Source organism: Hemicordylus capensis, chromosome 4 (genome assembly GCF_027244095.1).
Source record: "Hemicordylus capensis ecotype Gifberg chromosome 4, rHemCap1.1.pri, whole genome shotgun sequence".
Taxonomy (NCBI): domain Eukaryota; kingdom Metazoa; phylum Chordata; class Lepidosauria; order Squamata; family Cordylidae; genus Hemicordylus; species Hemicordylus capensis.
The window spans coordinates 167204896-167227315 of record NC_069660.1 but is presented as its reverse complement, the minus strand read 5'-3'; the positions used below and the strand labels follow the sequence as shown (position 1 = coordinate 167227315).

Here is a 22420-nt window from a genome sequence, read left to right as displayed (position 1 = left end):
CGAAGCTGGTAAACTATCAGGCCCTGGCACTTTATTGGCTTTGCTTTGGCTTATTACTTCCGTTATTTCCATTGTTGATATCGGTGCATTCATAATTTCTATGTGATCCTTGGAAAGTTGTGGAATATTTTGTGTCTTCAGAAACTTATCAATTTTTATATCTTCTACTTTGTTTCCTTTATATAATTCAGAGTAATATCTGAAGAATTCCCTTTTTATTTCTCTTTCATCGTAGGAAAGCCCATTTTTTGTTGATATCTTGGATATGTGCTTATTCTTTTTCTCACTTCTAATTTTCCAAGCCAATATCTTGCCTGGTTTGTTTGCAAATTCAAATGTCTTTTGCTTCACATATTTTAAGTTCCATTCAATTTCATTTAATAGCAACATAGAAAGCTGTTGCTGAAGCATTTTAATGGCTTGAATAATCTTCTGCTTGTCCTTAGTCCATAGGAGTTCCCTTTCTTTTTTTGAAATCTCCATCAGTAATCCCTCTTTTTTCAATCCTCTTTGTTTTTTAAGGTATGCGTTCTGTTGTATAAAAAAGCCTCCAATAACTGCTTTTCCTGCATCCCAAACTGTTTTATTGTCCATTCCTTGGTTTAAGTTCAATTCGAAATAATCCTTCAACTTCCTTTTGGCTTTCTCCACAATTTCCGCTTTTTTCAACAAGTATTCATTCAGTCTCCAACAAAAGGATACTGATCCCGTCTTCTTCCATGTAAAGCAAATTGCATTATGATCTGAAAAAGTTCTGGGCAAAATAGCCATTCTTTTCATACACAACGTAATGGATTTGGATGTCCAGACCATGTCTATCCTTGAATGGGATTTGTATCTTTCAGAGAAATAGGTATACTCCTTTGCATTTGTATTTTTAATTCTCCACAAATAATACAGATCCATATGTTCTGCTAAATCAAGAAAGGCTTTTGGTAACCCGCCTTCCAAAGTGCTTTCAGACATGTCCGATTTTCTATCCAAAGTTGTAGAGACGACCCCATTAAAATCTCCTAGTAAGACTAAATTAGCATTTGATAACTCAGCCATTTTCTGTTCTAAATATTTAGAGAACTCTACTTTTTTTTCATTGGGTGCATAAATTCCAGTTATCACCGTTTTGACTCCGGCAACTATAATTTCCAAAGCTAGCACCCTACCTTCTTCATCTTTAAAAATCAGTTTGAGTTCAAATTTTTGCTTCACAAAGAACACTACCCCTCTTTTTTTTTCTTGTCAGAGGAAAATAATTCTTGCTCCAAGGCGTTACTGACCAAATATTTTCTGTCTTATTTTCTAATATGTGTCTCCTGTAAACATATAATGCCCAAACTTTGTTTTTTAAGAAAATGAAAGACCCACCAAAAGTGCAGTTCCAAGTAATTATAGAGTGATAACCTGCCTGCCAACCATGTTCAAATTATTATCCGGAATAATAGCAGATGAAGTAAGGCAACACTTATTAACTAATAGACTGGACCCTGGCAGAGCTAGAGATGCCAGGATTGTACGACCAGGAAAATAATGACCATCAATCATGCTCTGCAAACCCCAGTGATGTAGATAGGATATACCTCCCTCACAGCTCAGGTGGAAGAGGAATGCTGCAAGTCCATCAAACAGTAGAGGAGGAGAAAAGAGGCCTTGAAGAATATATAAGGGACAGTGAAGAAGACGCACTTAAAATGGTCAATAACGAGAAACTATTCAACACCAATGAAACAAAGTAGACCTACAAGAACGAACAAGTCAAGAACCGAGCAGAAAAATGGAAAAATAAGCCACTGCATGGTCAATATTTGCACAATATAACTGGAAAAATCAAACATCCCCAAGACCTGGCAATGGCTTAAGAATGGCAACCTGAAGAAAGAAACAGAGGGTTTAATATTGGCTGCACAAGAACAGGCACTAAGAACAAATGCAATAAGAGCAAAAGTCGAAAAATCCACAAAAGCCAGCAAGTGCCACCTTTGTAAAGAAGCAGATGAAACAGTGGACCACCTAATCAGCTGTTGTAAAAAGATCGCACAGACCAACTACAAACAAAGGCATGACAAGGTAGCAGGGATGATACACTGGAACATCTGCAAAAAATACTAGCTACCTGTAGCCAAAGATTGGTGGGACCATAAAATTGAAGAAGTTGTAGAAAACGAAGATGCAAAAATATTATGGGACTTCCGAATACAAACAGACAAACATCTGCCACACAATACACCAGATATAATTGTAGTCAAGAAGAAAGAAAAATAAGTTAAAATAATCGACATAGCAATACCAGGGGATAGCAGAATAGAAGAAAAAGAAATAGGAAAAAATCACCAAATACAAAGATCTACAAACTGAAACTGAAAGGCTGTGGCAGAAGAAGAACAAAATAATCCCAGTAGTAATTGGTGCCCAAGGTGCAATTCCAAAACACCTTGAAGAGCACCTCAACACCATAGGGGCCATAGAAATCACCATCAGCCAATTACAAAAAGTAACTTTACTGGGAACAGCCTATATTCTGTGACTATATCTATAATAATAACAGCAACAACATTGGTAATAAAATTCAGCCATCCCAAGTCCTTGTGAAGAACGCAATGTCTGGATAAAACAAACCAGTCAATAACACCTTTTTGACTGTGCAAACAAGAAATAATAATAATGATGATGATATAGGTTAAGCTGAGCAGTCCAAGGTCACCTATCCCTGGACTTGAACCAGGCATAGTAAAACTTGATATATGACAATGTTTTCAGTGTTCATTTAATCTCTTTTCCTATTCTGAAGATGCACTTAAGTAGCTTAAGAATTCAACTGTTCGCAGAGGCAACCCCACCTATATTTGCAATTATTTGAATAATAAATTTCAAAAACTGGAAAATGGTACTACTTTGAACAAAACACACCACATAATTCATATATATTACCCACCTCCATGTTTCAGTCCTCTGCCCAACCCCCTCCAGGCCTTTACATCTCTATTCAGCATTTTAAATAATCATCTCTTTCACCTGCTAAAGATCATGAAATGCAAAAAGCAAACCCATATAATTCCATGCTGGCCTGCATGCTGTCATCAGTACACGGTTTACACTGTGCAATAGATGTGAAGTTAATTTGAAATTTTCTGTAATCCACAGGCAAATTTTTCTGAATATGCCATGAGCTTAAGAATCAGGCATCCCTGGTCCTCAGACCTTTATTAGATTACAGAGTACTTTTTAGGGAACAATTTAGAGTTGGCGCAGCACAGTATTTTTGTTGAGTGGTGTGAGGAGAAACATTAAAGATCCTCAACATTGGGCCCCCAGATGTTCTTGGACTTCAACTCCCAGAATCCCCAGCCAAAGGCCACTACAGCTGAGAATGCTGGGAGTTGAAGTCCAAGAACATCTGGGGGGCCAACGTTGAAGATCCCTGCATCTTGAAGATTCCTCAATCGTTGAAGATCCCTCGTCAAGATCCCTCATCGTTGAAGATCCCTCTCACAGCAGAGTATGCTCTGGTAGAAGTTCAGCCCAAGAGATTATCTGGAGACATTAGGCTGAGTACAAAACAACAAATAAAGATTAAGAAACTCAGACATCACATACTAAGAGAGACATAAAATAAAGTTGTGTTGTCGAGTTGTTGTTGACTCCTGGTGACCACAAAGCCACATGGCCAAATACCACATTCTACCTTTCTTTGGTAGAATACAGGAGGGTTTTACTATTGCTATCTCCTACACAGTATGAGATTATGCCTTTCAGCATCTTCCTATATTGCTGCTGCCCAATACAGGTGTTTCCCAGAAACGTACCAGCAGAGACAACATAAACAGGCACTAGCTTTCATCAACTGAACTCTAACTGACCAAGACAGTGGTCAGAAGAAGTTACTGAGGTGCAAAGAGCAATACTTTAGAACTAGCTGAACCCGTACAGAGCATCTGTGTGCTACAGTATATAATAAAGAATCTGAGAAGGAGAAGAGATGCCAGGCACAGAGCATCTGTGCCCCTTTGTTCTTCCCCCAGCCCCAGTCTGCTCTCCTCCTCAGGGCTTCGCCTGCCGCCCATCCTCCTCCTCATCATGCAAGTCCGGAGGAGCGCAGAGGAGAATACAGTTAATTCTGAAAAAGGGGGAGCGTGAGGGAGGGAGCAAATTTGGGGTATTGCGTGTTTGTTCGCAGGCTTCCTTCCTCAAGGTGTCTGGTATTAACCTAGGGTTCTGTGCCTCTGCTAGCCAGATCTTAAGAACATAACAGCAGCCCTGCTGGATCAGGTCCAAGGCCCATCTAGTCCAGCATCCTGTTTCGCACAGTGGCCCACCAGATGCCGCTGGAAGTCACAGGCAGGAGTTGAGGGCATGCCCTCCCTCCTGCTGTTACTCCCCTGCAACTGGTACTCTTGCTTCCTTACTCTGCTGACTCTCCTCCTAGCCAGATCTTGCTTCATTACTCTGTCCTCCTTCTCCCATCCTCTTCCTCCCGCCGCCCGTCTATGTGGTCTATATATATGGTCTCCCACTTGGTGTATGCCAAAAAGCCTCCGCAGCACCTACCCCTACTCCTGAGGAGATCAGAGAGATGCTGCGGGAAAACACCAACATCAGAGATGTTACCCATGCCTCACTGATTCTGTGAGGCAACGGGGAGCCACTACCTACGCCCACTCCGACATGAGCCATTCCACTGCCACAGACTCCAGCACTCCCGCTTGCTGAGAAGAGAGCAGTAAAGCCGGATCAGCCAAACCGCCATGAGAAGCCTGCGCCAGGGCCAAGCGATCTGGCCCTTACACTGACTGAGCTGGCCACGCTGCTCCCTACGGAGCCTCCACTCCCCACACTGGGGCCCACCGATCAGCCTCCACAATAGCCCAAGAAGCCTGCTGCAAGACAGAGCAGTCAGGTACCGGCTCTGCTGATCAGCCCATCCCTCTCCCGCCGCCAGTTCTCCCACCAGCCACTTCTCTTCCCTGCCACTTTCTCCTCCCCACCACTTTCCCTGCTTCTCCATTTCACTCACGGTGCCTTTCTTCCCCACCCACCTCCCCTGCTGTAATGAGTAATGAAGAGTAATGAAGACGTTTCCCTGCGAGTACACTCCCCCACAAGCCTTCTGCCCCACTCTGCTTCCCGCCCTCCCTTCTGCCCCAGTCCATTCTCCTCTCGCCGCCACCTCCTCTCCTCTTGCCAGGACCAGGCCGTCCTGCCGCCGCCTCCTCCTTCTCCTCCTCACCCGGGCAGGCCAGGGCCAGGCCACTCCACCGCCTCCCACCTCCTCGCGGCCAGCCCAGGCCGCCTCCTCAGGCTGTTTTGTCTGCCACTGGACTGCCGGAGTTCTCCTGCCCAATGCCAGGAACTCTTGCAGCATGTTGCGAGAGTTCCACCATGAAGACATGCATCCCCACAGTGGCCAGCCAAATGAAATAATATAGATAGAAGATTCTCACTTCTAACAGTTTTAAGACACCAAGGTACAGCTCAAGAAGTCCCCGTTTCTAATCTTACCTCTGCCATGAATTCTTAGACAATTCATGTTCTCAGCTTCAGCTCCACACCTGCAAAGTAAGAGTAAACACAACTCTGCTTGTAAACACAACAAGAGGGAGAGGAAACAAGTGCCTGAGCCATCTGCCCCTACCACCCAGACTATTAACAGCTATCAACTCAGCAGGAAATTGAAAGAGGAAACCCTTACAATGCACTATTTTGATCAATTTGATCAATTTGTATTATACAATTTGTTTGATTGTTGCCTTGAGTTTTTCCTACTGGAAAATAAAGGCTAAACATAAATATTAAATAAAAATTCTCACTCAAATAATACTTACCATATAGCAGGACTGCCCAACAACACAGGAAGCTGCCATATACCGAATCAGACCATTGGTCCATCCAGCTCAGTACGAAGTACTGAGTACACAGTACTACACAGGCTGGCAGTGGCTTCTCCAAGATTGCAGGCAGAAATCTCTCTCAGCCCTATCTTGGAGATGCCAGGGAGGGAACTTGGAACCTGGATGCTTTTCCCAGAGCAGCTCCATCCCTTAAGGGGAATATCTTACAGTGCTCACACATGTAGTGTCCCATTCATATGCAAGCAGGGCAGACCTTGCTTAGCTAAGGGGACAAGTCAGACTTTGGCCCTCCTGCAGATGTTGAGCTACAACTCCCATAACCCCTGACTATTGGCTGCTGGGAGCTATAGTGTAAAAACATCTGGCAGGCCAAAGTTGTGCAGCCCTTCCACACAGAGCTGCTGTAAAGAATACACCAATGTATATGAAGTTATTTAAACAGTTAAATATTGCTATACAAAATTATTACACATATGAATTCGCAACAAAAAGTTGCCATATGTTGCTGGTGCACATGCGTTACTTGAGCTGTGGTGGATGGAGCATAATGAAAAAACAAAAGTTAGCAACAAAGACTGGAGTCCTAACTGTAAGTTGGGTCTTACTTCATATGCAAAATTATACACACACACACACACACCCAATTTCCTGGGTTTTTGGGGGGGAAGTGGCACATTGGTGCTCAGTTTCAGTAAGTGTTCTCTCTAATTTTTTTCATCTGTGTGAGGAATGAGTTTTGTTATAAGTGGCAGATCCAAGGCAGTGTGTGCACATGCACATTCAGAATGGGGCCTCCTTTGATTCAAACTTAGCAGGATCTAAAATTAGCTGAGCGGACATCAAAAAACTTGTGAGCGCATCCACACGCCTTAGAGGGAACAATGGTCCCAGTTCTTTTTCATCCAGCCCTAAAGTTTCATAAAATAGTAAGGAGTCAATTTAATGCTTTCATCAGTATTTGCCGAGGTTGCAGGGAGAGAAGGGATTGTGGCTAACATTCTAAAAGTCAATGCTAGCTTATTGTGCAACTGCATGCATGCACACACTGATTAGATCAACAGATTCCATGTGCAACTTCCCTCTCCATTTCTCAGTGGAGTTCTCACACACAGTTTTAATGTTATTGAGGAGTGGGGATTAAAACCCGCCCCCCCCCCAACACACACACATCAAGAGCTTAAATGTATCCAACCCCTTCCCCCTCAGAACACAAAGCTGTAAAATGGCTGGCGAGAAAATGAAAGAGTTGTAGACACCTTTCCTTATCAGAAGCAGAAGATGTTGTGACACGCTTGAGGGAGTACACTTCAGGCTGAGGAATTTCCCCCCTTCCAAACCAACCCTCCTTTCCCCACCCAAATAAGTTCCATTAGCTCCACCTACACCTGCTTGTCTATTAAATACACACTGAGTCATGAACATTCCAACAAAACTGGGGGCAGTGGGGGGGGGAGGGTTGACCTCATTTTTCTTTTAGATTTTTTAGAACACTCCGAGTTTTTTGGTCACACCAAGCCTGCCAGTACTTTTCATTCATCTGCAGGTGCTCCAAATATCTGTTCATAAGAATCATGACCCCTGCTAACTTGGCAAAGAGGCACCTTTTAACATGGTGATTCTCTTTATTTACCAGGGGGAGAGTAACTGGTCCTATCCATCCCCAGCACAGTACCTCCACTGACTGTTGCTGGTATCTATCTTACGTTTCTTTTTCACACAACGCATAACCAACTTGTGGAATTCTCTGCCACAAGATGTGGTGACAGCCAACAATCTGGATGGCTTTAAGAAGGGTTTGGATAACTTCATGGAGGACAGGTCTATTAACGGGTACTAGTCAGAGGGCTATAGGCCACCTCCAGCCTCAAAGGCTCACCTCCATCATTGAATGAGAATTCACACCTCAGAAAATAAGGGAATAACATCCCTTCAGAAAAATTTCTGAGGTGTGAATAGCAAATGAGATTTTTTTCAATTAAAGAACTCTCATGACCCCACTTTCACTTTTTCACACTCTCATTTACTATGAATATCAATCTAGCACACTGCACCATATGAAGAAAAACCTCAGAAATTCACCAAAATCCAGCCCTCTGCCCAATCACTCTGAAATTGGGGACGGGTGGTAGCCTCCACCCATTAGACACTATCTACCAGCCCACCCCACTCTTTTGGGGCAGATCCACTTTCTGCCGCCAATCTGCCCCAAAGACACCAAAACTTCAAAAATTCCCCAAAAATCAGCCCTCTGCCCAATCCCCCTGAAATTGGGGTGGTAGCCTCCACCCATTAGGCACTACCACCCCACCCCACTCTTTTTGCCCAGATCCCATGCTATGCCCCCGAACTGCCCCAAAGTCACTAAAACTTCAAAAATTCCCCAAAAATCAGCCCTTTGCCCAATCCCCCTGAAATTGGGGTGGTAGCTTCCACCCATTGGGCACTACCACCCCACCCCAAAATTTTGCCCCTGGGCCCTTTTTTCACCCCCGAATTGATTCAGATTCAGATTAAATCCAAATCCAAACCGAATCAAGGGTGATTCGGGTGGCCCATATTCGGGCACAAAACAGAACAGGGGTGATTCGGTTCGGGTCCCGAACCGAATCACTGAAAATCCGAATTGCACACCCCTAGAATACTGTGTTGTACTAGGCACTGCATCTTTAAAAGGACATTGATAAACTGGAATGGGTTTAGAGGGCAGCAACTAAGATGGTGAAGGGTTGGAAAACCAAGTCTTATGAAGAATGGTTGAAGGACCTAAGTATGTTTAATCTGGAGAAGAGCTATGTTTAACGTGGAGAAGAGAGGACTAAGGAACAGGAGACATAAATGTATTCATATATCTGAAGGGCAATCACACAGAGGGAGCAGACTTTAGTCCTGCTCTCTTGAGCAATAAAGGATAAAACCAATAGGTTGAAATAAGGAAGCAAATTTAGGCTGGACAAGTATTTCCTCTCAGGGCTATTGTAGCAGTTGCTTGCACTGAACAGGGAGGGTTGGGCTAAATAGAAGACCTCCAGGGTTCCTTCCAATTCTAAAATGCTATGAACATTTTCCTCTGCAGCCTCTTCTGAAGTCCTTGCATTTGTTTGATACTACAGAAAACAGATAACTACCATATTTTTGGTTCTATTACACAGGGCAGATTTTATTTAAATTACTTCTCAGGAAGACTCAGTTGAATGATTTAAAACCCAATTTCAATCACTAGTCAGAAAGTTTCAACTTAATCATAATTTTCTAGTAAAAATGCATTCTTGTTGTCTGTGATAGACTTAATACATATTCATCACTACTCAAAGATAGATATAGGTTTCATTTTTAGAAAATAAGTATACACTATGCACCACCTAATGGTGCAGCGGGGAAATGACTTGAGCCAGAGGTTGCCAGGTCGAATCCCCACTTGTATGTTTCCCAGACTATATCAGGCAGCATGGATAAAGGAAGATGCTGAAAGGCATCATCCCATACTGCATGGGAGGAGGCAATGGTAAACCTCTCCTGTATTCTACCAAAGACAACCATAGGGCTCCGTAGTTGCAAGGAGTCGAAACCGACTCGATGGCACACTTTACCTTTATACACTATGCAGTAGAAAGCAATTATTTATTCTGAGTTTTTCAGATTTCATCAAAAAACAGGATAGTGATTTGGTCATTTTATTTTGTACCAAAGCAGATGCATACTTGTGAAGTCATTCGGAGGTGAATCAGCTCTTGGTCATGGATGTTTGGAAGATATTTTTGTCACGATGCACTAAAACCACCATCATCAAACAGGCTTTTAAATTGTACTAATTAGATTGTTTTATTATTATTATTATTATTATTATTATTATTATTATTATATTTATATTTATATCCCGCTATTCCTTGGAGCCCAGAGCAGTGTACTACATACTTAAGTTTCTGGTTAGTTTAAAAAAATAACTTTAACAAGCATATGTATTATTGTATTAACTATTTAAGTTAAAAATGTAAAGTTTTTTTAAAAAGTAAAAAATATGCAATTCCAATTCCCAAATTATTTCTGAATTTAGAATGAATTAGTCTAAAGACGAAAAAAATCTCTACATTTGTTACTGCTGTTATAAGCTAGACTACCATTTCAGTGATCTCCACATCCAAATATCTGACTTCCTTTAAAACTTCATCGGCAAACATGTATTTCTTGAACTTTAGCCTTGAAATGTACACTCAGAATGTTTTCACAGAACTGAATATGTTCTGGGCATTTTTTGCTTTGCTTTCTATTTCTCTCACTTGTCCCTTGCAGTTATGTCTAGATTCCTCCTTGCACATCTATCCCAGTCACCTAATGGCACAGCAGGGAAATGACACCAGAGGTTGCCTGTTCGAATTCCCGCTGGTATGTTTCCCAGACTATGCTGCCCGATGCAAGATGCTGAAAGGCATCATCTCATACTGCATGGGAGATGGCAATGGTAAACCCCTCCTATATTCTACCAAACACAACCACAGGGCTCTGTGGTTGCCAGGAGTTGACACCAACTTGATGGCACACTTTACATCTATCCCATCTCCCTAAATCCTCTATTAACTGACTGCCTTTGCAGTTTTAGAGAGAGAGGGGCGAGTGTACGCGCTTGCAGAACAGAACTGATCAGGTCTGTTATCACTCATCTCCATATACAGCTGTTAACAAGTATGTTTATAGAATACTAATAAAACGGCTTCCAGTTTGCAAGCATATTAACATCTCTGTGACTCTATGCTTGTCCTAGCTCTATGAGGTATCATTCCCCATTTTCAATGGGAGAGTTTTTCCTCATTTTCTGGGAGATTAATTAATTTTTCTAGGAATTTTAGCAAAGAGTGGGATAGAAATTCATTAAATTCATTAAATGCATAGAATACTTGAGAAATTGCCTTTTACCATCTTTGTTCTGGTGAAGAGAACCAAGAGAACAATCCCATTACCAATTTATCACTGAAGGCAAAATTTCATTTCTCTTTGATAATATATATATATATATATATATATAATCTTGATCATACGTATGATAGTGACAGCATACACTTTTGACAGGACAGAGATGGATAGAATAGCTTAGTTTTTAAATAGTAAATTGGTCTGGCTCTATTCAACTTCTGGCTGCTTGGCTCTACCAATAAAGAAAGAGGAGGCAGTCAAAGATATCAAGATTGCCCTTTAATATTGGGGAAGATTATGCACATTATTTTGGTTTCTCTGCCTTAGCTGCCAAAATATTTTGAGTCGACTGCTGTCAGTGTTCCACATCCAACATTACTTTTAGCCAGGCTTTAAGCAAATAAGGTGGATAAGGCTTGAGGAGCTCTTTTCCTCATAGGAAAATTAAAACATTCACAAATGGTTCTGCTCCCCTAACCCAGAAGCAAGAGGACTAAATAGAAGTCTGAGAGAAATACTTATAGCTCTAAAAGGATGGACTGCAGGAAGATTATTGCTCCAATGTCACCACAAGGGTTTTCCTTGGATCAAATAATCAACACTAGGATGGTGGGGGGAGGGAACAGATCCCATTCAATCTCTCCTAGTCTCTTTACTGTATTTCATTTGGATAGATATAGATATCCTGCTTGCAAGACAGTCATCCACTACAGTTCTTGCCCTGCTCTCCAATTCTATCATGCTTGGGCTCACTACAACACTACAGGTCAGCATGAAGGGTTGGCACTGATGGGCAGTTGCCAGTTTCACTTCAGAGGGTAACCCCCTGACCACCTACTTGCCCTGTTTCTGGACAGAGTGATGGATTGAGGCTAGCAGGGAAGACAACGGTTTCTTGCAAGTACTTGGCCAGCACCACTGCTGCCTTAGAAGGACCTTCTGGGAGATGAGGGGCCCTCTACTTTATTGCCTGCCACCGTAGAGATGTGCACGGTCCGGACCAGTCCGGACCGGCACCGAAGGGGGGCCCTTTCTTTTAGGGCGGGAGGGCTTTCTTACCCCTCCCGCCTCTTCACCCCCTCCAGCACCCGTATTTAACTGTATAACGGGGCACTGGAAACCAGCCGCCCCCGCCCACGCCCCCGCCCCCCCTGAGCAGATTCACATAGAAAAGTGCCTATACCCCTGCCGCCGTCGCCCACCAGCCAGCCAGCCCTCCCTCCCTCCCAGCTGCCCGCCGACCCGCCCGAGTCCTTACCGAAAGCTGCAGGAGAAAATGAGAGGAGCTCCCGGACAGAGCTGCTCTCGTTAGAAAGGCCTGCTGCAGAATGAAGGCGCTTTGCGCACGCGCGCATGCGCACGCCGCAAAGGACGCCGGAGGCCCGGTCTACCCGCCGGGAAAAGGCCGGGTAGACCGGGCCTCCGATCGCCGGAGGCCCGGTCTACCCGGCCTTTTCCCGGCGGGTAGACCAGGCCTCTGGCGTCCTTTGCGGCGCGCGCATGTGCGCACGTGCAAAGCACCTTCATTCTGCAGCAGGCCTTTCTAACGAGAGGAGCTCTGTCCGGGAGCTCCTCTCGTTTTCTCCTGCAGCTTTCGGTAAGGACTCGGGCGGGCAGGCGGGCGGGCAGCTGGGAGGGAGGGAGGGCTGGCTGGCGGGCGGGCGGGCGGGCGACGGCAGCAGGGGTATGGGCACTTTTCTATGTGAATCTGCTCGGGGGGGCGGCGGCGGCGGGGGAGGCTGGTTTCCAGCGCCCCGTTATTCAGTTAAATACAGGCGCTGGAGGGGGCGAAGAGGCGGGAGGGGTAAGAAAGCCCTCCCACCCTTAAAGTTATACCCCCCACCCGGACCCGAACCAGCAAGGGCCGAAACGGTCCGGCAGTTCGGCCATTCTTTAGAATGGCCGCCGGACCAGTTCGGACTCACCCCTATGCCACCGTAGTGGCAACCAGCTTTTCCCACTCCCATCCACTCTCGGAACAATGACAACACAGGCCAACAGTGTTTTTGCCTGCCCACCCAAGCAGGTAACTGAGCTGTAGTTACACGGCCCATCCAGCACTGGCTCCTATAGGTTTCCCTTTAGGATAAGGGCTCCCAACCTGTGCTACTCCAGATATCGAACTACAACTCCTATCCCCAGCTACAATTTATTCGTAGTTCAACACCTGGAGTACCACAGGTTGAGAACCCCTATAATAGAGGGAAACCTATAGGAGGCAGTACTAGATGCAGCAGTTGTGACTGGGCCCAATTTGAATCACTATCCCATCCAAAGGGAGAGACACAGCAGCTACTCCTGCTCTCACTGGGCAGCACCGTGGAGAGGACTTGACCCAGAAGGGCCACAGAAAGGAGGATGGCCCAGACTTGACCCAGAACTTGGAGGACTTGACCCAGAAGGGCCACCGAGAGGAGGTACACAAGCAGAGGAGGGGCAGCTGCCATGACCGCTTTTGTCTGCTTGCACACTGTGTCTCTGGGCAATGCAGAAAGAACGGGCCCTCCCTCCAGAGAAACAGCAGATGCTGGCAGGCAAGCAGCGGATACACGGCGGGGGCGCAGGAGCGGGGGGCGCACAGAAAAGGCCGTGCATTTCTGGGCGGGCGAGCTGTATGCCACTGTTAAGTTTCTTAAGCAGAAATGGGGTAAACTACTTGTCTAGGGGGTGCTTCCCCCCTGCAAGCACTAGTATCTCCTCGGCTCAACCTCAGACGACAGGCTGCACGAGATAGCCGCCATTCGTTCGCTTGATAGAGGAGCGAGTAAAGGCTGAGCAAGAAGCAGTCATGGCTGCTTCCGATTGTTCACTTATCTTCTCTCTCCCAGAATCCCGTTGCCTCACACAGATGAGTGAGCAACAGCCTCTCCCTGGCTTTCGTCTAAGCAAGGCAACAAGGAGAATTTGCCCAGATAGTGGGTTTCTTGTGGATCGAAGTTCCCTTGCGGAGGCTCTTGAACAAGATTTCAAGAAGCGGGGAAGGTAGCTCAATTATTCTCCTCCGCCTCTCTCCCCTACGCTTCCCGGAGTTTCCGCAGGGCACGGGTGGGTGGGGGGGGGGAGACCAGGAAAAGCGAAGGCTTGCCTGAGCCGCAGCCGCTTCATTTCGCTCGCTCGCTCACTCTCCTTCTCTGTGTGCGGCGGCCAAGGCAAGGAGGATCAACAAGGACCGTTTCTCTTTCCACGGCGGAAGGACTAGGCCCTCTGAATTCGACGCGGAGGACACTGGTGACCAGAGGCACAACAATCTTCTCTAGAGACAACACACACGAAGACTGGGAGGAGGCCTCCAAACGCTCCGATACAGCTCATACTGCTAGCCAGACTGGAAACAAGTGGGCAGGCGGGTCGGTTTTTGTAGCAACAGCACTACAAAGCCCACTTCCCGAGCCCCGTTTGGCTCATCCTACCCACACACCCAGCTTTCCCGTGAGCTGAAGTTCCCTTCCGGTGCCTCCTTAGCCATATTTCAGTTAGGCAGGGAACGGGGGAACTTCATGGTCTTCCTTCTCTCCCCAGTCCCCTCCCAAAGTTTTGCAGGCCCTTCCCAACAACGCCCGCTTTCCTTCTCCAAGAATTACCTTGCAGTCTCACGTAGGACTCGACTCGGCTGTGGATGTTGCTACCCATAATCCGCAATACAGTTGGCAAGAAAGGCAATTACATACAAATTAATGCCTGACCAGCGTCTTCGTTCCTTAGTAAATCTACCCGCCCGGCCCCGAGTCACCTGGGAAGGCCAGCAGCGGAAGAGAAGCAGTGCGCCGCCGCCGCCTCCTCCTCCCCCTGCTGTTGCCTGATTAACGCCCGCCTCCGCCATGCTCGGGAGTCGGGACTGGGAGACCGAAGAGGTAGATGGTGCTGTTGCTGAGGCTGGCTGTGGGCTTGCAGCTACCGATTTCAAAAGTAAGAGTATGTCGTTAAAGCTATAGACCCCCCAGCAGAGGTGTTGCTTAATACTTAAAAGATCTAGGGCCTCCCGTTTTTGATAATTAACCCTTTTCGTGCTCTATAAAGGAATACATTTCTGAAGCAATTAATCACCAGGGCATCCTTGTTATTACTGGTGTGCCCCGCCCTCCACGTCACACAGTACTTGCTTTAGTTTCAAAGAGGCAAAAAAAGGGTCGATTGAGAAGGAGGTGCTTCAGTTCAAAATTAGATGTATGTTTTAAAATAAAAAGTACTGTTCATAGATGATTAGTAAAAATTATTACTTGTCATATCTGCTGTTACCCTTGTCAATTTTTTCTAAGGATGCAGCTTCTGCCAAAATTTCCTGTTTAACACAGGCCCAACCTCCTTTGCATTGGTTCAATTTGATTTTAAGCTTCAGAAAATGTATCCTGATTGTTTCCTCAGACAACAACATTGTTTTTCTGATTGGTCTAGGGCAGAGCTGCTCAACTTTAGCCCTTCTGCAGATGTTGGCCTACAACTTCCATAATCTCTGGCTATTGGCTGCTGTGGCTGGGTATTATGGGAACTGCAGTACAAAACAGCTGAGGGGGTCAAAATTAAGCAGGTCTGGTCTAGGGCCAGGCTCTTCTGTTAAGCAAGTCTGGTCTGTGGGCCAGGCCACAGTACACTTCTTTATGTTTACTGAGAAATTCCAGAGCACATAAGCAACTGAAGTGCAGCCCTTTGAGTGTTCAAATATTCTTCATCATTCAGTAAAGGTTCTCCTCTAAAATAATGGTTAAGTCTTATGCATATACTGCACCCATGGGAAATTTGAGGCTATTCCTATTTTCATCTGTGAAATGTTGGAGAATGAGATGGTAACTTTTTAGAGTTCCAATAGAAAGACAATATAGAAGTGAAGCTTCTAGATTGTGTTGCCCTTCACTGGCTTTTTGCCCTTGCTTTCCTGCCTTCTGCTCCTCCCCACTTTTCTGTTTTATGCCTTATACCCCTGCTTTTCTGCTCTCCCTGGTTTCTGCTGTGCCAGTGTGCTTGGGTAAACTGAATACTGTTTTCTTTCCTGCCTCTCTTTCCCCATCTTTCTCTCTCTGTTCCCCCTCTAAAGCAAATGGAGTTTACTGTATACAGTACTTCTATTGAGACAGGTTTTTCTTGCTCAATATTTTGTCCACACTGACCAGCATCAGATTTCTAGGTTCTCAGATAGGGATCTCTCAAACCCTCACAAATGGTGATGCTAGAATTTGAACCTGGGGCTTTCTGATCTGTTTGCAAAGCATTATGGCCTGTTCCCAAAATGACATGCCATAAAACATGGGAAGGAACAGCAAACTGTAATATTGGACTAATTCGATTAGAAACTGGCATAAGAAGCCAGAAATCACTTTTAGGTCATATGCATGCTTTTGCGAATCTAAACTGTTCTTCAAATAATTGCAGAAGTGGCTTCCCATGTGAATGGATTATGTTGGAAGGAAAATAAGTGAAAAAAATCAATTTGCTATGCAGAGAGCTAACCAGGTTTTTCTCTGGATTAAGGCAAGTATCTGTAACATTAATATGTCCATTGGGGGTTATGGTTCATTGGGCAAGGCTTAAGGAAGTGAACTTGATAAAACAAAATTGTGGTTTGCTAGAATTGTCTCCCAAGCTAAGTGCTGGGTACCCAAGGTGAGTAGAGTGGCACCCACCTGTTCAGCAGGCATGGAGTTGGGAGAGGGTGTCGTCCTGCATCTTTGCTTCCCATGGTGTTACAGGAGATGGTTTATAGCTGCAGCAAGCATCATTGGAAAACCTGTGATTTTTCTATTATAGTGGCACAATCATGACCATATAGTTAAAATGGAGAGTAGTTTCAACATTCCACCATTATAAACCCTGAACATCCTTTTGCTTATAAAATATAAATCACTGGTTTGATTTGCCTGCTCATTAGCACACATTGCATTTTAAAATTTTATTGAGTTTTTGCAATACTTTAACAATCAAGTTACACTTAAGTAAATATTGACTTCCCGCTTACCAGTCTGCGTAGTTCTTGTTAACTATACATATAAGCCATTGCTATAATAATACAAAACATATATACTCCATCTTACAGTTCGATTTTACCCTACCCAACCTGCTGTAATTACTAAATTTCAAACCCTGCTGAAAGGTCCATGTTAGAAAAATAGTTCTTTAAGTAAAGCAAGAAAGGTTCCCAATCTTCTTTGAAACATTCCAAGTTTTCATCCCTTATAAGTTGTAGTTTTGCCATCTCCACATATTCCAAAACTTTTATCAACCAGTCTTCTTTTGAGGGCATTTTATTATCTTTCCATTTCTGCGCGTATACTATTCTAGCCGCCGTGGTTGCATACATTAAAAAAGTTAAGTTTCTTCTAGAGAACTCTCCTTGAGTTATTCCCAGCAAGAAGGATTCTGGCCTCTTGGGAAATGTCATTTTTTAAAAAAGAAATTCAACTCATTATATATCATATCCCAAAAGGCCTTTGCCTTCCCGCATGACCACCACATATGAAAAAAGGTTCCTTCACATTGTCCACATTTCCAACACCTATTTGAAACATTTTTATACATTAATGCTAATTTTTTTGGTGTCAGATACCACCTGTACATCATCTTATAACAATTTTCTTTTAAAGTATAACAGGCAGTGAACTTTAAATCAGTTTTCCATAATTTTTCCCAAGCTGCCATCTCTATATTATGGCCCACATCTTGAGCCCATTTTATCATAGTCGTTTTAACCACTTCATCTCTTGTCTCCTCCAAAAGCAACAACTTATACATCTTAGAGACTAATTTTTCATCATTCACACAATTCCTTCTCAAATCTCAACATCTAATCCTCAAATCCAACTTTAAGATCCTTCTTATAAATTTCGTTTAGCTAATGGTACTGAAACCAGTTGCTAACCAAATTTTGGACTTCAGCTAGATTTTTTAATTTACAGCCCCAACATAACAAATCTCTATAGGTACCCCATTCAGACTGCATATTTATCTCTTTACGTGCCAAAGCTTCAATCGGGGATACTCATAATAGGTTAGGTTCCAGCCATGTTTTATATTTTACCCACACTCACATTAGACTTCTCCTTACATAGTGATTAAGAAAATCTTTATGCACTTTAGTTTTATCATACCACAAATAAGAATGCCATCCAAACCTTCTATCAAACCCTTCCAAATCAAGTATTCTGGGATTTCTTAATGTTATCCATTCCTTCAACCATGTCAAACAAACAGCATCAAAATACAACCTTAAATCCGGCAGGGTAAGACCGCCTCTTTCTTTAGCATTAGTTAAATTTTTAAGTTTAATTCTTGGCCTTTTCCCTTGCCAAACAAATTTAGTTACGTCCTTTTGCCGTTGCTTAAAACAAGTTAACATCTTAATTATAGGAATAGTCTCTGAAAAAGAAACAACATTTTAGGTAAAACATTCATCTTAACAACTGAAATTCTTCCCATTAAAGATAAGTTCATTCTAGTCCATCTTTGCAAATCAATTTTTACTGTATTCCATATTTTTACATAATTATTTGAAAGCAACAAACATTAGCACACATCAACTAGATTACAAGAGGTACCACTCCTGAAAATCTGGTGCAAATCCAGCGAAAAATGGTTTAGATGTGTCTCTCAACACATCAACAGGGTGAGAGTCTGCCTGTTGGGGTTAGAAGCCCATGACAGGCTCTCAGATATTTCTGTGGATGAATATGAGTCTATTAAAATGTGTTCATATTAGTCATACTTACATAATCCACAAATCCACATAATCCACAAATTAAATGTGCATTTGTGGATGCTGGAGAGCTGCTGCCAACTAGTGTAGACAGTGGTGAGCTGGATGGTCCAATGATCTGACTTGGTACTGAAATTAATATTGGTGGACCAAATAACCAATCACTGTAAACCAGCATTAAAAATGTACACAATCTTATTCTGCCTGGAGACTCTCACAAGATTGTATATTTAGGGAGATCATAGGAAGCTGTCTTTATACTAAGTGGCTTTAATATGAGATAATATATGATGGTATAAGGCTTCAAAATGATATGATTTGGCAACAATCTTTTTGGAGGTGTATGTCGTTTAGCAGTAAAACAAAAATATATTAAGCTTGTGAATTCATTGGTGAAACAGATAGGAGGAAACCTTTTCTTATCCAACATTTTAAACAACGTTACCTTGGAATATGACATGCCAATTTTAAGTTTGAGTTGAGAGGAAGGATTTCTGTATTTTATTTGAATTATTCTGTTTGCAAAAGTGGAGCAAATGTTTTTTGAAGTTTTATGTGCATTCTCCATAGTTTATGTAAAACTTTTTAAAGAGAAATGTGCATTTTTCTATTGCAGAATTGTCCTGATAGTTGTCCTGATAACAAAGAACTTCACCATGGATGAAAACTGAATAAATCTGTTTTGGTACATGTGTTGAATGAGTGAATTTAAAGTTGTTTTCTAGCTTTGTTAACAAAATCCAAAGAGTAATGCAATTATCCTAAATTTTTCTGCACATCAAATATGTGAGAAGCAAGACTAACTATCCAAATTTGATGAGGATCTATGGAAGATGGGTGAGATAGCATTTTTTTTGAAAATCTGCCCATTAAGACTATAGTTCAGCAATTTTGGCAAGCTTCTTTGGTTTGGCACAGCATGTTCTCTCCTGTCCCCAACCCCACAGTGCCTCCTGCACCCAAACCTCTCAGGCAATCCATGGTCAATGCTGTCGAGAGAACCAAAAGGACTAATGGAGTCGCACTTCTATCAATACTTAATTGGAGATCATCCATCAGGCTGATCAAGGCAGTCTGGTCTGAAAGTCAGTTTCAGAGGGTCTAGATAATTTGCTTACTTCAAGAATGTCTGGAGCTGAGAGGTCACCATGCTCCCAATCACCTTGGCCAACCTTAGGAGATTAGAGACTGGCCTATAGTTGCCTAGCTCTGGGGGATCCAATGTAGGCTTCATGAGAAATATTTTAATACTTTTAGTAGTAGTATTGGCTAAACTGTCTGTCCTGATAATGTGATTCTGAAGAATCTATCTATATATAAAAGGCTTAGGTGGTCCATGGCAGGCAGTACATGGCAAGCCCCACCCTCACAGCAGCCGTGACCAATACTACCAAGGAGAGCAGTGGAGCGCGAGAATGTCACTGCACCAACCATGTTCTGTCTCTCTGTCTCTGAGGGGAAGGGGTGGCTGTCCTGACACCCTCCCTAGTAACTGCAGGAGAAAGGGAAGGGAGAAAAAGATGGAGCCTGGGTAAGAAAGTTGAGGCAGAAAAAATATGCCGGGTGGGAAGGAAAGAGCATGAGGAAGCCAAGCCCCAAGTGTGTCAGTGGAGGAGGAGGAAGGGGGGATTCCCTGAGGAAGAGGGGAGTGGCTGCTGTGGGCAGTTGATGGAGCAGGGTGGGAGAGTGGGCTGGAGGAGGATGCCACTTGGGCCCTGCAGGCAGGAGGAGCGGGGTGATGGTGGGGAGGTCTCTGGGGTGAGGGGAGCAATCAAGTACTAGTGTGCATATGCTCTGTGCAAGTTAAGCTAGCTAGTGTATTTTAATGCTACTACCAAGTGGACTAAAACCATTAGGTAGGAAAAATATATATGTACACATACATGTAATGTGGTGCAAAAAAGAGAAGTTAGTGGCTATAGCAGTTTCAGTCTGAGCATTCCCTATAGAAGGTGATCTTTTCGGGGAAGTACTGGCTCACATAAAGTACTTGTAAGCATCACTGCTATGAGTGTTTCCTTGCTAAGTCAGCAAAGAGGCACCTTTTAAAAGTGGTGATTCTCTTCATTGAGCAGGGGAAGAGCAACTGGAGGTCTTTAGCCCCAGCACAGCATCCCTCCTGTGGCTGTTGCCACTGTCTATCTTGTGTTTCCTTTTGGATTGTGAGCTGTATCGGATTAAGAGCCTTTGTCTCAGAGCAAGCGCACAAGAGGGGAAGAAAAATGCTGAATCATCCCCTCTGACTTCCCTAGCAAGGCTTTTCCTTAAACATTCTTGTATCTTGGGTAGTTTCAAAAATGGCTGCTGCAGCTGCCACCTCTCTCTATAACAGAGTTTGACCCTCCCTGGGCTTGGGGTGGAAATCCCAAGGAAACTCTCCTTCTTTTGCTATGGGGAAAATACTAAAAAATCCTCCACGTGCAAGCCTACACATGGTGAGAAAACTGGTAGCTGATGACCCAGCCTGAGGCATGTTTGCACCAGAGAAAAAAGGGGGGGAAACTCTTTTAGCCCCCACCCTTTCTCCTGAGCTAAAAGAGTCACTCAGAGAGGCTTGCAGGATGCAAAGAACAAAACGAAAGAAAAAGCTTTATTCAAATGCTACAGCCTGCTTCGGTCTAAGGCTCCCCCAGCTTTTAGTTACAGGTGGTTACAAGAATATTTCAGAAAGAGCAGAAGGTTCCAAGTTCCTTCCTGGGCATCTCCAAGATAGCGCTGAGAGAGATTCCTGCCTGCACCCTTGGAGAAGCCTCCACCAGTCTGTGTAGACAATACTGAGCAAGATGGACCTACAGTATGGTCTGACTCAGTATATGGCAGCTTCCTAAGCACCCCAGTTGCAAGGAACTGGGATGTAGGAAAATACAAAAGCACCTTTAAAAGCTTACAGAGTCTTTTGCAATGCCCTGGCTGGATGGGCGAAGGCTAGTGTTTCTTAGCTTAGTTATGTTATAGGTAAACAATCCTAGAATAGTTTCAGGGATATGCAAAGCACACAAAAGAAAACAAAAGTCTAACACCAAGTCTGACTAAACAAGCTTTCCCCTAGAGTATTTCCCGAAGCCAAAGGCATTGGCTTCCTTTGTCCTGAACTCACCACATTCTGGATGAGAATTCATGTTCTCTGCCCTCCTGTCTTTCAAGAAGCTGCTGAGACATTTTCCTGCAGCCAGACCTCATGGCCACATGTGTTCCTCTCTGCACTCCCAGCCAGAATCTTCTAACAAAGAAACCACTCTTCCTCTCCAGCAGCCCTCTAGGTCCCACCCACCTGATGTGCTGGTTGGCTGATTTCTGGAGTTCAGCAGCCTGTCCGTAAGAACAGGGTTCATTTCCAGTTAACTCTTTAGGGAGGAGGAGTGGCTGGTCACTACATGAGCCCTTTGATACAGGAATCCATCTTTATTGTTATTTCTGTATGTAAACTGTTTGAGGAACATTTGTTGAAAAGTGGTATATAAATAGTTGTTGTCATTGTTGACACTGGTAAGGCTGTATTGCAGGCAGCTCCATGCTCTCATAGGGTCCTGTGCTTGTCATCGTCTTACATGGCACCCTTTATTTCCAACATAGGTAAATTTGGAGCCTGGACCTAAAGGCCTTTGGAAGCCCCCATCCCCTGCAAATTAAGCATCATCATTCTCCACTGGGCAACCACACCACTCAGGAACTGCATTATTACATATATTTTTCTAAGCATTGATACATTGTTTAGAAGGCTTGCTTTATATGTAGTTGCCATTACATGTATAACAGACAAAAGAAAGATGAACTATGTTCTGAATATGTGAAGCATTTGGAGGAAGAGCTGTGCCTAGCAGAAATGCAACACACAGAAATCCATGTATATGAAACTGAACTGTTTCATGAAACTGATTGCCAAGAAATTTAGGACCAACAAAAGGAAGTACTTTTGTTATGTGTTAACATATAGGTTAACTAATTAACCTATGGAATTCTCTGCCACAAGATATGGTGACAGCCACCAACCTGG

The 22420-nt window shown here is 43.8% G+C and overlaps 1 protein-coding gene and 1 long non-coding RNA gene across 17 annotated transcripts in view; one reads left to right on the top strand and one right to left on the bottom strand.

Moving 5' to 3' along the window:
- Positions 1-21668, bottom strand: part of MARCHF8 (membrane associated ring-CH-type finger 8) — a 129166-nt gene extending 107498 nt beyond the window's left edge. For 6 of the 14 annotated variants that reach the window (XR_008307152.1, XM_053250032.1, XM_053250045.1 and 3 more), the window contains exons 1-2: positions 14327-14463; positions 5491-5540 (exon numbers count right to left, since the gene is read on the bottom strand). The gene's annotated coding sequence lies outside the window, so the exon portion shown is untranslated. The other 8 variants (XM_053250037.1, XM_053250036.1, XM_053250038.1 and 5 more) reach the window with 8 other exon arrangements.
- On the top strand, positions 12993-16209 carry LOC128324897 (uncharacterized). 3 transcript variants are annotated; one of them, XR_008307155.1, is made up of 4 exons: positions 12993-13162; positions 13574-13727; positions 14448-14651; positions 16110-16209. It is a non-coding gene; the product is annotated as an uncharacterized LOC128324897 (long non-coding RNA). The 3 variants fall into 3 exon arrangements; XR_008307153.1 differs by lacking the exon at positions 13574-13727 and having other exon boundaries at positions 13008-13162; XR_008307154.1 differs by lacking the exon at positions 12993-13162 and having other exon boundaries at positions 13490-13727.
- Positions 21669-22420: the final 752 nt, after the last annotated feature.